Source organism: Pleurodeles waltl, chromosome 6 (genome assembly GCF_031143425.1).
Source record: "Pleurodeles waltl isolate 20211129_DDA chromosome 6, aPleWal1.hap1.20221129, whole genome shotgun sequence".
In the NCBI taxonomy this organism is placed as follows: Eukaryota; Metazoa; Chordata; class Amphibia; order Caudata; family Salamandridae; genus Pleurodeles; species Pleurodeles waltl.
Window position 1 is genome coordinate 1,109,527,898 of NC_090445.1, and position 13,165 is coordinate 1,109,541,062.

A 13,165-nucleotide genomic window follows, 5' to 3' on the forward strand; every position below is an offset into this window, starting at 1 on the left:
GCGTATTGCCAATTCACAGGCTTTATTGGCTAGGTATGACTCGGCTCAGATGAAACGGAAGAGCTCCTTCAGTTTCTCCCCGAAGAGCACTGCAAGATAGGGCAGAAAATTGTTGCAGAGAGGCAAACAATAACTAACAATTCCATGTGCTGTTCCCTAGATGCTGAAGGTACAGCTGCACGTAACATTAATACAAGTGTCTTAATAATGAGGCACACGTGGCTTCCATGCTTTGGTTTCAAACCAGAGGTACAGCAAGTGGTGCTTAACATGTCCTTTGCTATGGAGCATCTTTTTGGTCCTCAAGTGGATTCTACCCTTGAGAAGCTGAAAAAAGACACTGACACAGCCAAGGCCATGGGAGCTCTACAGTTCCCCACACAAAAGGGCACTTTTCTTTGCCTCACCTTTAGATGTGCTTACAAATCCACATCCTCCGAGGCATCTACTTCCCAAACCAGACAGCCTCTACCCTCCTATTCTAGGGGTTTCTAAAGGGGGTCCTACAGAGACAACAAAGGCAGAGTTAAGAGCACTGCCTCCCGAGGCTCTACTTCCACTGCAAAGTAGTGACTACTTCCATCTACCCCTCTGCTTACTCCACACCTGTTGGGGAGGCAGCTTCAAAATTTTCAGCCAGAATGGGTCAACATCACCACGGACCAATGGTTCCTTTCCATTATCCAACATGATTATTGTCTGGAGCTCATTACCACTCCTCCAAACATTCTGCCTCTTACTCCCATGCTGCCCCGAGCACCTTACCCTTCTCAAACAAATGGTTCAATCCCTCCTTCCCAAAGGGGCCATTGAGTCTGTTCCCTTACAACACCAGGGGTACGGGGTACACTCCCTATATTTCTTTATTCCCAAAAAAGACTGCTCTCTCAGGCCTTTTCTGAACCTCAGACCATTAAAACAGTACCTTCTCTCAGAACACTTTCATATGGTTACTCCTCAAGATGTTATTCCATTTCTGCAACAAGGCTACTTTATGATGGTTCAAGAACTGGTTGCAGGCAGACATTACTAGTTCAAGTCCTGCCTTTAGAACTCATGACTGCTCCTAGTGTCTTCACGACGTGCTTGGCAGTAGTTGAGGCACATCTCAGAAGATAAAACATAAACGTGTTCCCTTACTAGACGACTGCCTCATCTAAGCTAGCACATTACCAGAGTGTCATTATCACACTTAGTTGACAGTGGTTCTCATTCACACTCTGGGCTTCACAATCAGCTTTGCCAAACCCCACCTCTAGCCCCTTCAGAATACCGTCTTATCTAAGCGCTATTCTCAATGCAGATTTGAGCTAGCATACCCCAGTTTGTCTTGAGTTCAATTTTTTGTCTCTTCTCCCCCAGTTTCAGCAGAATCGTACATACACAGTCAGGACCAGTAAGCACCTGTTAGGGATGATCGTGTTCTACATTGCCTTCGTTCCCCATGCCAGACTCCACATGCGTCCCCTACTCAGTCTGTCTTGTCAAGTGGTCTCAGTCACAGGGTCAACTGGAAGATCTAGTGTTGTTAGACTGCCATACTCGCCACTCTCTGCAGTGGTGGAACACCACCAACCTGTGGAATGGGTGCCCTTTTCTGGACCCTGTGCCTCAGGCCTTTGTGACAGGTTGGGGCACTCACTTTCAAGACCTCACAGTACAGGGCCTTTGGGATCTCAGTCACCAATCCCTGCATATCACTAACCTTGAGCTTCAGGCAGTATTTCTAGCCCTGAAAGCATTTCTTCATCACCTGTCCCACAAGGTTGTCACACGGACAACATGACAGCCATGTATTACCTACAGGGACACAGTCGTATTAATTGTCACAAGTCTCTCAGACTATATGGAAGTGGGCTCTCCACCACCGCATTCACCCGGTGTCAGAGTATCTCCCGGTAATGGACAACGACTTTGCAGACCTGCTCAGCAGGATGCAGGAGAAAGTCCACAAATGAGAACTCCACCCACAACATACTTCACAAAGTGGGGATCTCCCTAGATATACCTTTTTGCCAGAGCAGAAAACGCAAAATGCCCAAGCTTCTCCTCAGGGTATCCACACCCTCTATCCGAAGGAAACGCTCTATGAATGAACTGATCAGGGATATTTGTTTACACTTTGCCACCTTTCCCTCTCATTCCATTTCTGGTTCGGAAGATGAGACATCTCTCACCATTAATCTAGTAGCTCCCATTTGGGTGCGTCAGCCGTGGTTCACCACACTTCTGGACCTATCAGTAGTTCCCCACGAGGAGCTCATCAACAGGCCGGAACTTCTAACTCAAAATCAAGGACACGTCATACATCCAGACCCCAAGTCATTCAACCTTGCGATATGATTCCTGAAGTTATGGAGTTTGGTTATGTAGGATTGCCTGCGGAATGTATGGACTTTCTCAGGGAAGCTGGTGGACCCACAGCCAGAGCATGTTATGCTGCAAAATGGAAACATTTTGTATGCTACTGCAAACCCATATGTATTACCCCGTTACAGCTTCTTTTCAATACATTGTCTGTTATTCTCATTTACATAAAGCAAATTTAGCTTACACTTCTATTCGCTTACATCTCGCAGCTATAGCTGCATATTTACAGAACCGACAAAATACTTCCTTATTCAGAATCCCAGCTTTAATGGAAGGCCTTAAAAGGGCTTTTCCACCCAGAGTACCTCCTGCACCATGCTGAAAGCTCAGTATTGTGCTTTCCCGGCTCATGGACCCTCCCCTTGAGCCACTTCTTTCATATTCCCTTCTGTACCTTTCTTCAGTGGCTTTCTTCGTTGCCATCTTAGCACTTAGGCGTGTGAGCTACAGACCCTAACCTTGGAAAAACCTTTCTTCCAAATTCTTAGAGACAAGGTGATCCTTTTCACAAACCCAAAGTTCCTTTCTATTTCCCTCCTCAAGTGGTTTCCTAAGTCCATAACAACCAATCCATTGAGCTACTGGTCTTCTTTCACTCTAAATGTTATACGGGCACTTACGTTTTACATTGACCGCAACAAAGACTTCAGGAAAAACTAAACAGCTCTTTGTAGCTTTTTCACTGCCTCGCAAAGGCAGTACAATATCCAAGAACAGCATAGCTAGATGGATAGTAAAGTGTGTACAGACTTGCTATGCTAAAGCAAAGAGACAGTTACCTGTTACACCTAGAGCACATTCTACTAGGAAAAAAGGTGCCACTATGGCTTTTCTTGTAATCATCCCTATAGCTAACATTATTTGTAAAGCAGCTACATGGACTACACCACATAAATTTACAAATTACTGTGTGAATATACTAGCACGTCAGCAAGCCAATGTAGATCAAGATGTGCTGCGAACACTTTTCCAGCCAACTGCAACTCCCACAGGCTACCCACTGCTTTTATGGAGGAACTGCTTTACAGTCTATGCAGAGCATGTGTATATGCAGCCACACATGCCATTGAATGGAAAATGGTACTTACCCAGTAAGCATCTGTTTGTGGCATGTAGTGCTGTAGATTCACATGCACCCTCTCTCCTCCCAGGACACCTGTGACTGTCCCAGTTACTTTATATTTGTTATATTTGTTTTCTTCCTGCCAGTGATGTGATGTTGACAGTGGTAAACGACATGGCCAACAACTACTCTAATGCGCATGCTCAGTGACCCACACATATGCCCATCTATGAAGGGGTTACGAACACAGCCCTCCTGGAAAACTGCCTTTTTTGATGAATGAGAAGAGTGCTGATGTGATTCATGGGGCTACATGAAATGGCCTTGCAAGTCAAAATATGCGTACCAGAGATCTAGATTCACATACAGGGCATTTTGTTGTTAAGCTACCTCGGGAAACACCAGCCCTTCCAAAGAAACATAAACTTGCATTTGAGGAGGCAGTTTCTGAGGGCATTAGAAAGATTCCAGTCCTTAAAAAAAACATACAAAGAAAAACACTCCATCTACCTTCCACCACCAATGTCTCCAACCTCCATGCACTTAGGCTTAGATGAGTAACATTTCTATCATCCATCACAAGCGTATCTAGAGCTTGGACCAACTTATCAGCTAAGTAATGTATAAAGAGCTGGTTTGGCACTCAAAATGATATTACCTTAGAGCCTATCCAGTGAAGGCACCTCAACCAGATGACACCACCGCATATCATTTGGCTGTAATGGTGGCAGGGCGTTACAAAGTTGGTGTACATATAGAAGCAGAATACAGTGACTTTCTCAATTCTCCATAAGTAACTCCATAAAGTCTGTTAAGAAAAAAACAAAAAAAGATATTAACATGGTTTTAAGGCAATGTTTTTTTCCAGCACCATGAAGAAAGAGGAGGCTTTCAGACAAACCGGTTCCACAACAAAGGCATAGGGGAGTAGCGTTAGACTAGCAAATCAGCCACAAATTATTTCCAGAAACACATCAGCAAGGACACTATGCCAGGGTGAAATCACAAGACAATGGATGAGGCTCAGTACGAGGTACACATGAAGGAAGGCAACTCCGCCGTCAAACCGATTTTTCCCAATCATCCAACACTGCAGGAAAATTGCCGTTATATTCCTCAGAACGAGTAATGATATCTTCAGATCAGTAGGTTTTAGCCACCGTCGCCTAGGGTGTTGAATTTTCCCACCATTCCTTCAGATTTGCCACCAGCAAAATCACCAAAGGTCATCTAAAACTACTCGAGGAGGTACATGAAGTTCTACAGAGAGGGGCCGTGGATCTAGTGTCTAATCAGCCAGGTCAAGGAGTGTTACCTCTGAAATTCCTAATTTTCAAAAAGGCCATAATGCTGCACCAAGTCTTGGATTTGAAATAGCTACATGACATCAGAACACCGGAAAATGGTCACTCTGCAACACGCCATTCCACTTCTCAGTATGGAAGCCTACATGCTAAAGCTTAATCTAAGAAAAAGATCGTGCTTTCACATCCCTATCCATCAGGCACATAACCAGTATCTAGCGTTTGTGAAAGTGGAATAAATTACTGATTCAAAGTTATTACACTTTGTGTAACAACGCCTCTAAATGAATTTATAAAATGCTTTTCCACATTGAAATGTTTATTTAGCTCCTGCAGAAACCAGGGCTTACAATCCGTACTAGAATGTCACATCTACAACGTACCCAGGAGGTTCTGGGAGCAGCACTCATTTCAGTTGCTGTGAAATTTCAAAAGCTAATTTACTCTTTACCTGAAGTTGCATCCTCTGACAGTGAACATGGTAATGTAAGGCTACCCAGCTGGTATTCTAACCAAGAAAGTCTAGCCAAAAAAGGTCACAAATGACTGGGAATTGGAAGAGCTAGTGTTGGTGAAGGCCTGTATACAAATCAGACTGCAGTGGCTGAACAAGAAGAGTTTATTACTGGGTACAGCTTTTCTAGATAACCAGCCACTTACATAACATGACAAAGGACAAAGATCAGCTCAGGAATAGACCCAACACACCAGAGTATTGGAACTTCAGGCAGTGCAACTAACCATTTGAGCATTTCTAACGTTATATCGGGACAGAATTGTCCTAATTTGTGCCAACAACATGATCACGTTGTATTCTCCATTGACTCAAGATGGACCCACTTGCTGCAACTGTCATGGCTGGCTCAACAAATATGCCATTAGGTAATACCCCAATAGAGCACTTGTCAAAACACTGACCATCGGTGAACACTTACTTTGATGATCCATGAGGCGTTTAAAGAAACTCATGAGTTGGAGATTATCTCTTTAAAGCAAGTTCTCAACTGATACTTTCAGTGTTGGGGGACTACGCATTCTGAAGAACTTCGAAACTTAGTCTTCATGATATGCAATTTAGCACCCCTTAGCTACAGTTCTAATCTAATGATAGGATCATCTCTGTCTCCAAACATCCAGTGATTGGTTGAAGCCAATTAGGATGCCCAATAATAAAGATTGGTGTTGGGGATACCCTAACTGCATCATAGGGTGAATTCACATATTTGTTGGAAGCAGCCCTCCAAGGCCTCGACCCCCCAGAAGAAGGATGTCACTGTGGGTTGTAGTATCTTTAGGAATGAGGGGCAGTTTGTATGGCAAATTCTGTAGGGTATAGAAAATCTGTGGCAGTGCTATCATTTTGTATAGAGCTCCTTTGCCTATTATAGTAAGTTGGAGCTTGCCTCAAACACCAGTCTGGCGTTTTAACTTCTGAAGCAAAGTGGTTATGTTGAGCTTCCAGGTCTCTTCCGGTATCTGTGAAATGCATAAGTTATTTCAAAGTATTTAAAATGGCCCAAGAGATCCTGAGGGAAGGGTCCACTTATCTTCTTCCACAGTTTGGGGCACCACTGTAGATTTCTTTGAATTGTCTCAGAGTCGTTTCAGTAGACTCATCATGAACACTATGGATGGAGAGCTGAAGTTTTTGCAAGTAATGCAGCATGTCATCAGCATGCAATACAATTCGACCTTCCAGTCCAACATCCATCGCCAATCCCATCCAGGCATCCCCCAAAGTTGGGTATCTTTATTAATCCAATTTGCCTGTGGCTCCATTAGTAGTGTGAAAAGGCAAGACGAAGGACAACGCTATTGGGAATTGCTGATACAATACGCTGTTGATGCACACTTGTTTCCATGGAAAGGTGTAGAGTAACCGCACGTGGGGCCTAGGGCCAAAGTTTATTTTTCTCCTGTTTCTGATAAAGGAGTGACCGATAGACCGAATCAAAGGCTTTTCCACAATTAACTAGAACCACAGCAGTGAGGTCCATGATTTTTTCTAGGTTTGCGAAAGTAACATGAAGTCTCCCAATGCAATGTCTGGTTCCTCTATGTTGTGAGAATTCTTTCTGAACCACTTTAATTATTGAGTGAATAACTTTAACAAGTCTCATAACCAGTACTTTGGCCATGGTTTTGCCTCATTTGTTGCTCTATTTTTTATTTGAATAAATTGCCTCTATCATGTTGGAGAAGAGATTTTTTTCTGTTGTTGGTAGAGTGAGGGAAGAGGGTGTATTACGTTTTCCAGAGACGCCCAGTCCTGCTGGTATTACCATGGACTGATGTTGCAATTATTAGAACGACAGAGTGGTTTGTGTGACCTTCTGATGATTGACGTTTAATCTTCAAATTATTCTACGATCTCTACAACAATCTAAGCCTCTGAGCTACCTTAATGGTATGCTTTCCTGAAAGCATGCTACTAGCAGGGTACAGCTCTGTAGCAGGCACTGTGACATTCAAGCTATCCAGCAGGAGTTTAAACATGCTTTTGGTAAACCAAGTCCTGTAGAAGGCACACTATATTACTGTGTTTGGGACATTTATCATGCATAATTTGTTCTACTAATACCACCAGCAGCACAATGTACCTACCTCGGCTACCCCAACTCCTCTTTCCTCACCTCATTTATTCCCCCCTTGCCCTGCAAGCCTTTCTCTTTGTCTTCCTCAATCTCCCACTCCCTCCCCTCATCTATACCAACTTTTTCTCCTTATTTTGCTTCCTATTCCTCTCTATCCTTCTTCCTCTCCTAAAGGAAAACCTTGAGCGATCTTACTTAATAATTTGACCCAACGGTAAATTACACAGTCAATCAGATGTAACTCAACCAACGGTAAATTTATGACGCAGTTCGGGATTGAGGTTCACTGTCAAAGCATGATCTATATTGCTATACTGGGATGGATTGCAAAAAATAGGGTCGCACTGCATCATGAGATCTCTAAAAATGCCTCCGTATTGTGCAAATACATACTGTGTCTTAGAACATAGAGCCGCTGAAAGAATTTTTGATGTTTTACTCATTGGAGATTAGCAGAGATTCATATCAAGATGGGTGCTATCTGAGGTATTTAGAAGTCCTAGGGTCTGATTCAGTGCCTAGCATGCGGATTACTCCATCACAACATGACTGGTATCTCATCCGCCTTTTTTTTACAAGTACACCAAGATATAAGGGACTTGTAATAAGGGGGACAGGATATCAGTCCCTTTTACTACTGAATAAGCTGTCTGCCAAACACCAAATCAAGCCCTTAGTGCTTGTGTACGAGAAGGAATGGAGGTTTGAGTACTTCACTAGTTCTTATCCCATTTTGTATTTTTGGTAATTGTATTATTTTTTTTATTCTTAGAAATGAATCATGCAAAGAAAACACAAAACCTATAGGTGCTACCCATGAAACCTGATGGCTTTCTGAATACTTGTTTGTTTCCCTCTAGCTAACTGCTGTGAGTGTGCATGTATGGTGTCCTCTCTGAATATGGTTTCTTATGCTTTAAGAAAATACATTCAACAATTGCTGCGGTGGAAGCAAGTAAGTTCTGGTGGTGGCGGAGTTTGCATTTAATTAGGAGGGGTTTCAAGGAGGGGGAGCAGGGAGAGTGAGAGAGAGAGATAAAATAGCTCCTCATGTACTGCACAATACTTAATATCAACATTGAAAGGCTTTGTGCTATTCAGTCAAATTATTGTGTGACAGAAATGTTTTGTTGGTGGGACAAACACAAGAATAGGGAGGAAGACATTGACAGGAGCTGGGAAGTGACATAGACAAAAAAGATCATACAATCGTGAGTAAGGCGCTGTCCCTGAGCTCACTCGGTGTATTAAATTGTTCACAGTAAGCCTAGAACAACAGCCTTTTAAAACTGCCTGTAGACAAGACCGAAAATGGTCTTATCCGGCTTGGAATAGCATAAATTTGCAGGCACACGAGGGAGAAAAATAACGGGGAATTCATGCAGGGCATTGCCTAAGTCATTACATGATAGATGTCAGTGTATCACGCAGTCTCGGAATTATTTGCCTTGGCTTTCTTAAATGGGTAAGGAAAGGAGGCATGTGGGACATGAGAAACGTTGTAGAGGACAGGGGCGAGATGGATACTTTTAATTACCCATCCTTAGAAAATCTACTGAGGAGGGGTAATTAAGTTATCAAACTGGTCCTTTTTACATGCAGTTTCAAAAAGACAACCCTGCTACCCTTTAGCTCCACCACTTAACAACCACCCCTTTCCCCCTCTCCTTAGCTGTAAGTCCACCGTGCCTGTAGGCCAGTGCTTAATTTGTAAAAACAATAAGTGACGAGATCCTCGTCAAGAGGCCACTGTAGCTTGCACCAACCATTAACCCTGCCAGTGCTGCCAGGGACAGTACTAACATAACTACTAACCATCACACTCCTACAAGTGTGACAAATCAGAGTATTCCAGGCCCCCAAAACTAAAATAATGACTTGAGGGCAGGTATTAGTCATTTTAATGTATATTGATGTAATAAACTGTTTTTGTGCCCATCGTTCAATGAGGCAAACCGCGTCATCATTTGTCAGACTGTCATAAGTGCCGGTGTTGTGAATTAAGTGCAGGTGCCGAGCACCGGAAACTACCAGCTCAAATGAAGCACTGCTCAGGGCACACTTGCCTCAACTAAGGTTTAGGTCGGATAGTAGAGGCACTTAAGAAGTGGCACCACTGTTCCAGTACTCAACTGTCCACAGACCCTTCACAGCACAACTCTAATCTGGCAGCTTTCACAAGGTCCCCATATCCTGAAGGGAAATGTACAGTCATACCTCTCTACCGAGGCAAGGCAGTGTTAAAAATACTGTTGTTTTAACATAGTGCATATTAGGCACAACTCCTGCCATTTTAATACTCACTGCTGGACCAAGCAATATAGTCGAATAAGGGTCCATTACTTCAACATATCTATATTTTTGCACCAATCTAAATATTAACTATCCAGAAGAAATTAACTTAAATGTACTAATTACACATAATAGCATTTTATAAAGCCAGAAAATTGGCAAAATGGGCAAAAAATGCTTGAAACATGCAGCCACCGCAGTTAAGCAATGATATATAGCTTTTATACAACTTGCATAAGAGATTGGGAAACTTAAGCAAACATGTTCTGGAATGGTTCTTAGGTAGATGTTGGTATGCTGCGGAGAATGTTGTTGAGTTGGCACCCCTTTGCTAACTGCACATATTTAGCACCTACTTGTGTGCATGATGGTTTGAATGTAGTTTGTGTTCTGTTCCAGGAAGATGATTTGGAAGCAGGCCTTTTTACCGTCAGTTTAAAAAAACATAGATGCCGAGACCGGTTCCTATCGGGCTCTCAAGTCCCCCCCCCCCCCCACCAATACTGTGCATTTGCCTCCTGGTACAGTGTAGCAGAGGGTGTTGCACTTCGAAAGCCGCCCGTGATGCCTTTGACTTCATTCTAAAGTGGAAAACCTCCATATTATATCTGTATATTCTGATCCATCACCAACTAATACATTACTGGCAGGGCTTTTAATGGAAATATAAAAGTGTATGTACTCGCTATTTATAGTACCTGTTCGCTCCTGAAAAGTGTAGATACTCTCCCTTTCAAATTGAAGAAGTTCATGTACTCGGTGAAAGACCGTACCTGCCCATTTAAAGCACTGATTACTGCTAATGTTGCCGACCACATTATTTTTGGTTAACGTCTAAACAATACGAAACTCAAGCAAATACACCGTCATCAGACCACCTTAGTACTGTGCACAAGTACAGCATAGCCGACTCTGAAACGGCTACCCTAAAAATGCGATATCGAAATGCACATAATGTAACATGGGACAACTTGAATGCAAATCGTCATCAGGATCAAAAATAGCCGACCCTGGCCTTTTGCTCACAGCATCTTGAATCGTGCCAGTTTTGGTGCCCTCATCCTCATTAACATACTCTAATATAGCCCAACAAGGAGCGTGCCGATGGCTTAAAAAAATAAAACTACAACAAATGACGGACTGAAAGTGACCCTGATGACATTGACACAGAGTCATGGTGAGCAAGAGGGGCAGTGGTGGTAAAGTGGTGTCCTCTACGGATGGGCAGCTACTGTCCAGTACTGAGTACCTGCACTTCTTTAATTTGAAAGGGTGAGTACCTGCACTTCTCAGCACTGCTCCAAAACATTTAATGGGAGAGTACTGGCACTTCTCCAGAGCAAACAGGTACTCTAAGGAGTGAGTACCTGCACTTGTAATTTTCCATTAAAGGCACTGCTTACATTCCTTAGTGATTAACGAAATGCACAAAACATTCTATATAGCTTGGTGTGACTGTTTTACAACTAATTAGCTGCGCCGTTGTAGCGGTGTTGGGTATATATTTGACATGCGCTGCCAAATGCAGGAAGGTCAGTGACTTCCCTCGTGTTTCAGGAAAAAACTGAACGACCTTGGCACATGTTAAGCACGTGCCGTTCTTTGCGTTGGGTGGTGTTGAAAGAAGAAAGGGGGCAGCCTTGTGTGGTGTGTACAGTTACTCAGGTTACCGTGCCGCTCTCTCACTCCACAGGACACGGTACTTGCGAGACGGTAACAGCTGAAGTAATCTCAGGAGAAAGCATTCAGGGTAGACGTTAATGGCTGCAAAAAAATAATCGTGCAAAGGGAACAGAGGCGGTTTGGGATATCAGGAGAGGCAGGCCATCACACGCTTGACGGTACATGTGAAAGGTCGCCAGTACTAGGGCGGAGTCCTCCCTCTGTCATCACCGCCACCAACCCTACGAGAGGGTTGTAACAAGTGTGCCTAACATGTGACTCGCAGAGCAAGTGCCATCAATACTAGCCTTTGCAATGTTAGGCTTATATGTGCCCGATTCACCCCAAAAGGTATACCCACCCCTTTCCCGATCAACAGAACAGAACCCAGATTAAATGTGTTTCACTGTCCAAGTTAATGAGGTCTGAATGAGGCTCAAAATAGAAATCACAACATGAAAGCCGAAATTTTTATGTGCACATCGCTCACGACCTACTCAACATTTTCAGATTTGAGAGATGCTTCTTGGAACTTTTGTTCGGGTAGGGGCGGGTGGGGGCTACCTGGGGAATCCGAGAGATTTATTAATTGCGTCCTGAAAGCTTCTGGTGTAATTGGCTAACTTTCCAAAGAAAAAGCTCAATCGTTCATATCTGTTTGAAAAATATATTATAAGAGTTAAATTGATTCTCAAAATCCAGGAGTATTTGCCAAGCACAGGATTCCCTCCTTACAAGTACAAAGTATTGTTTGGTGTTGGTCTCGATTTTCGAGATGCCTTTTGGAACCAATTTCTTTGTTTCTCATTGCGGAGGATCTGGTCGTGGTTAATTCTTATTAATAATACAACTAGGTTGAGGTTTAGGTTAATAACTTTATTCGCAGATTAAGAACAGCTAAACAAGTACATTTCAGCAATTAAGAATATGCAGACATAAAAATAAACACTTTTTAAAATGTTGGTTAAAACAAACTCATTTCAGACCCTCCTTTAAGTTATAATACCTTCATAATAAGGTGCATGTAGAAGAAAATGCACAAATATATTAAAACTATAATGAAAAAAAACTTCATCTCAAACCATTCTTTCTCTATGTTGTATTACCTTTTTAATAAAAAGAGGAACATTTAAGCACACAGATGGGTTATTAAGTGCAAACCGGTAGCTTAATGCCGACTTATGGGGCCATGTGTACGAAAGCGTTTTCCCATAGACACAGAATGGGTAAAATCCTTTGGTACATCTGGCCCTTGGTCTCTAATACTCTGTGCCAGGAAGATTGGTTTAAAGTGGTGTCTCATCAGATTTGTGTAGAAACCACAGAATAGCATAAAGTGCTGCGTAATCTAGGCAGGAGTGGGAACAGTCACTCACAAGTCTGTAAATATTTGTGAGAATGCCACGTTTCAATGTACCACAAGGAGCCAAAAGGGTAACTAAACCTACTTCTTTTAAAGAGTCGAAACAGCCCTCAACCATTGAGTGGCTCTAAACTTAAATTCCAGCAGGTCGTGCTTCAGTATCTCCGTCTCCTGTTACTCTTCTGCTGCGTTTTCTTTGGTCAAGAACAGACAGTATGTATAGTTTCCAAAGCTCCAGTAGATGTTATTTCCCACCATTCTTAAATTTTCCCACTCAGGGTTGATTTTTATGTATGAAGAATGTACCAGTTCTGAAAACCCTCGTACAATTAAATGGTAGTTTTTAGTGGGCTTTGATGCTCTCCCAGAGGACCAGCATGGTCTTGAGGTGGATTGGAGTGGGCTTCTGGCAGGCTTAAGTATAATATATACTTGTATTTTGTAAAAGTCAAAAAGTGAGAGAATGTCCCATGTGTCATGTTTGAGGCGCTGCTTCCCCATGAACTCTGTTCAGCTA

General features: G+C 42.8%; 1 protein-coding gene and 1 long non-coding RNA gene across 5 annotated transcripts in view; one reads left to right on the forward strand and one right to left on the reverse strand.

The window, feature by feature from the left end:
* KLHL21 (kelch like family member 21) overlaps nucleotides 1-13,165 on the forward strand; it is a 146,279-nt gene that overhangs the window by 67,003 nt on the left and 66,111 nt on the right. The window lies entirely within an intron of this gene.
* Nucleotides 1-13,165, reverse strand: part of LOC138300623 (uncharacterized) — a 154,684-nt gene that overhangs the window by 41,502 nt on the left and 100,017 nt on the right. For all 3 annotated transcript variants that reach the window (XR_011204977.1, XR_011204975.1, XR_011204976.1), the window contains exon 2: nucleotides 4,092-4,241. This is a non-coding gene — a long non-coding RNA (uncharacterized lncRNA). The remainder of the gene's footprint in view (nucleotides 1-4,091; nucleotides 4,242-13,165) is intronic.